Source organism: Danio rerio, chromosome 1, assembly GCF_049306965.1.
Source record: "Danio rerio strain Tuebingen ecotype United States chromosome 1, GRCz12tu, whole genome shotgun sequence".
NCBI lineage: Eukaryota > Metazoa > Chordata > Actinopteri > Cypriniformes > Danionidae > Danio > Danio rerio.
In genome coordinates, this window is record NC_133176.1 from 48,890,630 (window position 1) to 48,899,037 (window position 8,408).

At 38.8% G+C, this 8,408-nt stretch overlaps 1 protein-coding gene across 4 annotated transcripts in view; it reads right to left on the minus strand.

Moving 5' to 3' along the window:
* Window positions 1–8,303, minus strand: part of atf7ip (activating transcription factor 7 interacting protein) — a 46,437-nt gene extending 38,134 nt beyond the window's left edge. For 2 of the 4 annotated variants that reach the window (XM_073945484.1, XM_073945443.1), the window contains exon 1: window positions 8,028–8,303. The gene's annotated coding sequence lies outside the window, so the exon portion shown is untranslated. Of the gene's footprint in view, window positions 1–6,055; window positions 6,286–8,027 lie in introns of those variants that run through there. The other 2 variants (XM_073945466.1, XM_005160043.5) reach the window with 1 other exon arrangement.
* Window positions 8,304–8,408: the final 105 nt, after the last annotated feature.

An 8,408-nucleotide genomic window follows, 5' to 3' on the forward strand; every position in this document is an offset into this window, starting at 1 on the left:
GAAGAACATTTCGGAGGCAGTGTGTCTATACGAGTCACACAACGTGAGGTCGAATTTATTTTTTGACGTGTGAAAATTAAGGACGAAAATTTTGAATTCAGTGTGCAATAACCTTAAGTATGTGCATTATTTGTAATATGAGCACATACAATGAAGAAATAACACATTTCAATGTATTTTTGCTTTTTTATAAAGTGCAGCACACGCAGAACATGTGATTACACAGCACTCATTAACAGAGCTTAAAAGGGAAGAGGGGCTCATGGAACCACGAGTTAAACACTGCAGCTATGCCACTGCACAGTTAGCATCTGTAATTGCATTAAAAATAAAGTACACTCAGATTGGATGTCTGTCAGACTGTTTGTCTATGACCTTCATATGACATACAAGTAAAGCATACGGGAAAAATACATAGCACAGAATCGTAGCTATTCTGGAATTCAACACAAGCACAGCCATTCCCCTCCCCCACAGTGAACTGCAATGTGTGAGTGGAAAAGTACTGACAGAAAGGGCTGTACCATTTAAAAGATCTTTAGGGGCAACAGTTGTTTTTGTAATTTTATAATTATTTAAATGAACACACCTTCCCTGACATAAAAATGAAAATTCTATATTGCTTTACAATTATAAATTTAATACACTACAGATATGGAATAGGTTGACAGTCAAGGAAACTAGGACAATTCAGCCATGGCATTTGTGGGCATGTGATGTCCACGAAACATCCTATAGGCACTGACAATTAAGCATGACAAGTTATCCATAACTTAGTCTTGTTGTTTGATAGTAGATCAGCAGAGGCACATTTTCCACAGAGACGTAAGTCTGTGCTTTCCTGTAATATGAGTACATAAAATGAGCAAATAACCTATTTCAATGTATTTCGCATTTTTTTAAAGTACAGCACATGTGATATAACAGCACTGATTAACAGAGCTCAAAAGGGAGGGGAGAATTCAACCATGTACTCATGGAACCACGGGTTAAACACTGTGCTTGTCACTGCACAGCTAGCACCTGTAATTGCATTGTAATAAAGTACACTCAGATCTGATGTCTGTGAGCAGACTATTTGTCTACGACCTTTACGTGACATACAAGTTAAAACAAACGAGAAAATACATAGCACAAAATCGTAGCTACTCTGTGATTCAACACAAGCACAGTCATTCCCCTCCCCCACAGTGGACTGCAATATGTGAGTGGAAAAGTACTGACAGGAAGGGCTGTACCATTTAAGTGGTCTTTAGGGGTGGACATTTTTTTTTTTGTAACGTTATGATTAATTAAAAGAGCACACTCGTCATCTGACATAACAAAAAAAAAACAATTATAAATTGATTGTAACTATTACAGCTGTGGAACAGGCCAACAGGCAAGGGAAGAAGGACAGTTTAGCCATAGCAATTTGGAGGCACATGACAACCACAAAACGTGACATAATTACTGAAAATCAAGACTGTTCAGCGGTCCATAACTTAGTCTTTTTATTTGATAAAGATCTGACCCCTCAACTGCATCTTCTTTGTTGCCCTGTATGACTCTGTTGAACTCAACTGAATGCACCTTCAAGTAGGTCTGGACTATCTTTGTTACAGGGCAAGAGTACACCAACGGAGGAGAATGATAAACCCCAACAGTTGTTGATAGTTAGAAAGATCTCTCATGGACCTGTTTGGATCTGGATTCACTTCCATAAGCTCTGCTCTCTGGAGTCCAAACAATATTTGCATCCCAGTGATGTTACTAGTGGGACTCGGTTTTCCATCAGTGTCCAAATCACACAGTCCACCAGAGCATGAGCTATGTTTTAGAGTACAATATTGCACAAACTGGTCAAAGCATGCCACAGTTATTTTTCAGACTTTATATAATTATTCAAATATCTTCATGAAGCAGACACATGGTCACAAATTCCATGAATTTTACTGATTATCTTATAAATATTTGTCAGTTGTCTCGTGGATTATTTACTATTTTGTAATTAATGGTGACACTGGCTTTACGCTTTACCGTCTTATGTTTTAACATTGTGGATGAAGAGTGGGAAATTTTAACATTACAAAGAATTGAATACCTGTAAAAGAGATAAAAAAAAATATCAGTATGTTTTTATTCCAGGTAATGATCAACAGCAGCTAAAGACTTGGAAGTCTCAAAAGCAGTGAAACAATCTTGCATTTCCAATGCCAACAGTATGCTTACTGTGTTGGTGTGGTGTACAACAGAAAGTTGCGATCTATGTCCTTTCTGCTCTAAAGAACCATGCGAGACGTTTACATATCACGTCTTTTGCAAACTCAAGTTCATTATTTCAAATGTAGACGTGAAAAAAATCTGCACAATTACATAGAGGAAGCATACATAGAAGAAGCCTCCTGGGCATCAACAGAAGACATATTCTGATCTAGCTTCCTAGCATTTGATTTTTTGTCACAAGTAGACAACAAGCCTACTTGAACATGTTTTGACGGTTTAATTTCAAACATGGCATGTCCTGTGTTGTTGTTCCCATTTCTTGTTGCATTTATTTAAAAAAAGGCATATCCTGTGTAGTCATTCCCATTTCTTGTTGCATGCGCTGAGGAATATACTCTGTAAACCAGTCTAGCTGCAGCCTTTTGGTATAACATAATTGTGCCAGGTACACTTCAACAGGCTACCAAAAATGGCAGGGTAGGGTTTTTGATTTTGTTACTTTTGAAAGTGGAAACAAAATCTCTTTACTGCTGTTCACAAAGCGTGAACACACATACATAAACACTGAAGTGTCTATGATCAGATATATGAGAGATTTGTTGACAATTCAGCTGATAGACATGGCTTTCAAACCCTCCAGTGACAAATATTTAAATTCCAGGTTGGAAAAAGTCGTGAAAAGTTTTTTATAACATGGCTCTAGTTTATGTTGTTAAGTAGTAACTCCTCACTGCAAAACTTGCACCCATACCCAACAGCAAGGGCAACAGCATGCCCATCAAAGCACATGCTTTAGGATGAGGAAGTCAAAAGCTGCGTTTCCACTGTCGTGCCTAAAGTCAGCGCGCTGATGTGAGCCAGGCCCAGTTGCTTTTCCACAGTCATTTCCAAGGCCTGATCAGGCCTTTTCAGGGTTTCCTTTGGGCCAACTGCCAGCCTTTTTGGCCCACTGAATACCTTGGGCTAAATTGGGCCAGCTGGGGTTTTGTGGTGAGGTAAAAGCAAAGTCAAGAGTTGCCCAAGTCAAGAGGGTCTACAGCCATTTGAAATCGTGCACGAGAGTAGGCTGCATGCGCATACATATAACCACTGTTCAGTTGAAGATATTGCATAAAACATCAAGTAATTTTTGCTTAAGATTGCCCCTATGTTTCCATTTTAAATTTCAGGGTGTTACATAAATTGCCCTTCCGTTTGTGGTGAGACCACTCGATGCACTATGCACACAGTCAATGGTGATTAAACGAATATAATAAATTAAATATAGAAATATAATTTAATGCTGTACAGTAACATGTAGGTAGTAATTGTCTCTATTTTGATCATTTTGTGATAATGCGATGGAGTGCTTTATCTGCGCAATTCTGATTTGACTTTCTTCTTCCCTCTGAGCGGGGTGAGTTGTGTGATGTTTGATTCGAGTGGCATTCCGGAGGAGGGAGTTTGCATGGTGTGTCAAGAGCTATTGGCCTGAAAGTGGATATGCAATGTGATTTTGGCCTCACTGCTCAAGCTATCAAGCTATATACCGAAGAAAGCCCTGGCTTGCAATGGCCCAACAGTGGAAAAGCGGCGAATGAAGTACCGCACAGAACCTGCTGGGTAATGGCTCAATAGAATTTTTTTTTTTTGGTTGCAAAGAGAGGTTGAATTTTGAGGTTGTATTTTACAAATGACACATTGAGGCAAAGTAAATTTGAATTAAGAAGCCATTTTGGAGATTTCGAAGACCAGCTAAGGCTGATCACACCAGTGTGATTGTGTCAAAGGGTTAAGATTACACAGATTTGCCCATTTATTTTCCCAAGCAAATTATTCACAGGTTATAGTCGATTGCTTAGCGGAAGTTACAAACACTGTTGATTTGGCATTTTCACACCTTCAGGTGCTCTGGTTTTTCTGGACAAGCTGAGTTTGTTTTCTGTTATTTTAAATGGTAGTGCCACGTTTGTTGAGTGCCTGTAGCATAGCATTAGTGCTTTACATATTTTCAGCCCTTGCACATTGAAAAATACAGCACCCATCAGTATCACTTTTGAGCTATCCAATTACAGTGGAGGATGGGCAGGACAATTCCATGCAACTGTCAATAAATAATCTGCTAAAGACTTTCTTAATGGTAAACTTGTAAAGGTACAGCAGGAATTTTTTGTATCATAGAAACTCACTTTTAAAAAGCTGCACTGCAACAATGATTGTTGAGTGTTTTTAGATTGGTGCTTGCTTTTCTAAAGCGCACAAACGATTCAGTGGACATGCAGCCTAAAGCAGGTCGCACACCAGAAGCACACCAGAAGCGCGCCACGCAGCGCCATGTATTTTAGAGTTCTAAACATGGGTTTCTATCAGGATACACACACCGGCGCCGCAAGCTGGCGACTGTAGGCGGCGGCGCCCGGCGACGGCTCAGGACGCAGTTCATTTTTCAGCCGCGCCACAGAGCGCCATCTGATTAGTTTCATGTTAAATATCATTCGAATGTGCGCGTCTGGTGTGTAATACTTTAAACTGTCATGTACGCGCCGTGTCGCGGCGCCGAGCGGCACTTCTAGTGTGCGACCTGCTTAACAAAGCTGCTGTCAACTAACAAAACAACACAATATCAGCCAGTGCCATAAGCTTAAGGGGGTGGGGAATTGTGAATTGGGGCTAATTGGTTTTTGACAAATGAAAGCGAGATAAGGGAAACCGGTTAAAAAACATATTTTGAAAGCCGTTGTGTCTGTGTGTGTGTATGTGTGTGACCTTTTTGGTACAGTAATTTAAAGATTTTTTAGTTTCACTATTTTGTATATCTTTTGAATATGGATAACGGTATAAATAAATACAGCAAAAATAATGCACAAATAAATGAAATTAAGACTTCAAATTCAAAGCCTAAAGGTGTTCGCACACTGAATGCGCAACTCGGCGGAGCACCACGACACGCCAAGAATCAGTATGCCTTTTAGAATTTTAAACAGATTTCTATCAGGGTTCGTACACCGCCAGCTATGACTCAGAAAACTTCATATTTCTGCCACACTACAGAACGCCAACTGAATATTTTTATTTTAAATAACATGCAAATGTGCACGTCTGGTGTGCGAGACTTCCAACTGCTAACTGTGCACACATGTTGCGCACTGATTTTCATATTCGGCACATCTGGCGGCGCTGATTGGCGCATCCGGTGTGCAACCCCTTTAACTGCGGCTGTTTTACTTCAACATGTAGTGGATTACCTCAAGCGAGTGACATCTTGAGATCACATATTTGCATATTTGCTCATAGAATAAATTAATCATGGCTGCCATTTTTTTACAGATGTAAAATAACATTATAAACAAAACTTTTTCAATCAACGCTACAATTATTCAAACTTTAAGTGTAATATGAATCAACATGTGCAGATATATATATATATATATATATATATATATATATATATATATATATATATATATATATGAAATCATATTAGAGTCAAACACTGCAATCAGTAAACTACAGTCAAACCCCTAAAACATTTTTAAACAAAAACATTCATTTCATCTTACATATTAAATTTTATCCTACATAATTGTAATAAATAATTGCTTACATTACTTTGGGAGGCTACTTTTTAAAATATAAACTTGCCCTTATAAATAACTTTTTTTGTTTAAATTTGCACTTATTAATAGTCCAACATTAAAACAGATGTCCAATATGTGACAAGCAAATCACGTTACAGTTAACATTAAAACACAACTGAAATTGAAGACAACAAAACTTCAATAATGCACTAATTTCAGAAAACAACTCATTTAGAAATGTTCACAAAATACAATTCATTTGAAGAACAAACAAACAAGTGTAGAAAACTCACCCTGTACTGTTTTAGTCTGAGAGCCTCTCAACCGGTATCTCCAAAAATTCGCTACCGTGGTGGACTGTTTCGTATTGTGTACGTTCAAAAACAGCGCATCAGCAAACGCGGATTCTGTTGGTAACGTCTTTATCGTCACGCAACGGAATCACGCACAGTCACACAGATAGCTCACAGGGAGACTGACTGTAGGCTACAGTGAGCACAGGCTGACAGCAACTCTACAGTGTAGTTCGCTTGCCGATTCGCGCTCTCTTCTCCTCTTCAACAACAGGAGGAGGAGACACGGGTTTCGCGGGACACCGGGACAATCGAAAATGAAGCGCCTCCTACCTACAAGTCGCGTGTTCAAAATGTCCGTCGATAAATACTGTAGTCAACAGTAATTACAGTGGTACTACAGAGTCAGAGAAACTAACTTGGTTCAGTTATGTTCTCATCATGTTTGTTATTGTTATTATAATCTAATAGTTGCCAAAATTATACGTTACAATAATAACGGAAGAAATATCATGTTTGGCTATGTGCCTAATACAGCTACAACATAACACCGTGTAACATCTAGATGAGATTCTGTTTTGGGTACTTTTACACACTTAAACGCTGTCTTTGTTCAGTATCATCATGTACTGCATACTATGATTATACCTACAATGTATTTGGTTAATTTAGTCGGACATAAAAATAATTTGAGTCATTTTTCAGTGAGTTACCGCTCGATTGATTCATGTATTGTTGATTCCCTAATAGAATCGGTTCATGTGAGTCATCCGTTTGCTAATCGAACTGCCCCTTTAAGCAAAGAACAGTCATCCGTTCGGGAATCGGAGTCCTGCCGCGCTTGAAACGTGAATGAATAGCAGTGCAAGAAAAACCCAATGTTTGGGGGCAGCAATAAATAAACAGGTGTAAAAACAAAAGGTAAAACAAAAGGTTTCTAGTGTTGCTGGATAGCAATGCAAGAAAAGCCAGAACCGAACATAATAAACAACTGAAGTCGTTTTGTTTTATGCAGGCACGTTTTTTATAGAGCAGCTTTGTAACATAACCAGACGGTGTTGTTTCAGAGGGGGAGGGTGTGGTGGTGAAAGTGGGGGTGGGAGATTTGACCCATGGGAGGAGTTATTCTGTCCTCATGCAGGTTCATATAATAATTATTTTTCAGATCGCTTTTTAGCAAACCTGAATAAAACATGAGCAATTAAATTTTTCTAAACTGTTTTTGAAATTAGGTGCACACACCCAACTCATTATTTTATGATGGATGATGTATAACACATTTTAAATGACTGATTCACATGTAAGCATGTTCAGTTTTCAGACTGCAAAGTAATCCAGTAAAAATCGTGTTGGCTAAATATAGGGGACATACTTTATAATCTCGTGATGGTCAGCCATTTTGTTGTTATGACTTGCAGCATGTGAAGCAAGAGGCATTTCTCTGTTTAAAATGTCTACTAGCTGCAATACCGCCTGTGAGCTGTTGGGGAGCTCATAAAGATCATAGGAACACTTTATGTAATGTAACCAATATATAGCAAGCTGCACTTGATAAGGGTTATATAAGCGTACACACATTTATCTTAATTAACAAAAACATCAAATGTGAATTATTAATTAAAAGAGCTGTATTTAGTGTGAGTTATTTAAGAAAGGTCTTCTACTTCACATCTACCTTAATGCTGAATTCCACTGGACTGATATTTTGAATTTATTAAGTTAGAGAGCGTAAACTGTGGTCTGACAGTAGGCTACACTACATTAGTACACTACTACACTCACTGACTAACCAGTGTACTCTTCTCCCTGGTCACAGAGCGGGAAGAGCGGTTGGCTCCGCCCACCATTTCAAGCCAAGAGGAAACCCTTGAAACGACAAACCAAATAAACAAAGACGACGATATTTTTTTGTATCGTCCACAAAAGCTACGATAAATAGCGCAGTCTAAATGAGTCACTTCAATTCAGTTACCTCAGTGTCAAAGCGAGTGTTTCAGTGTCACACAGTCTGAAGCAGGAGAAGCAGCTCTGGTACTCAAATGAAGATTGCAGGATTCATTTGATTCAAGCTGACTGTGTTGAGTCAGAACAGAAGGGTTTCTATCAGCTAAAAGCCTAAAAACAGTGTTTGACAAACGTGACAGAAAATAATGAGAATTCGGATGGACCGGTAGAACGCTGTGTGAACCGAAGAGAGTGGACTCATGTCGGCTTTCGATTCTGTATCGCTCCGCTCAGTGGACTTTGTGAATGCTGTGACGGAGTTGAGTCTTTTGTCGTAGAGCTCCCCCTACAGGCTAAATATAAGAATTGCCAGTGCTCTCAAATAACTGCTGAACTTGCTAAACTTTTA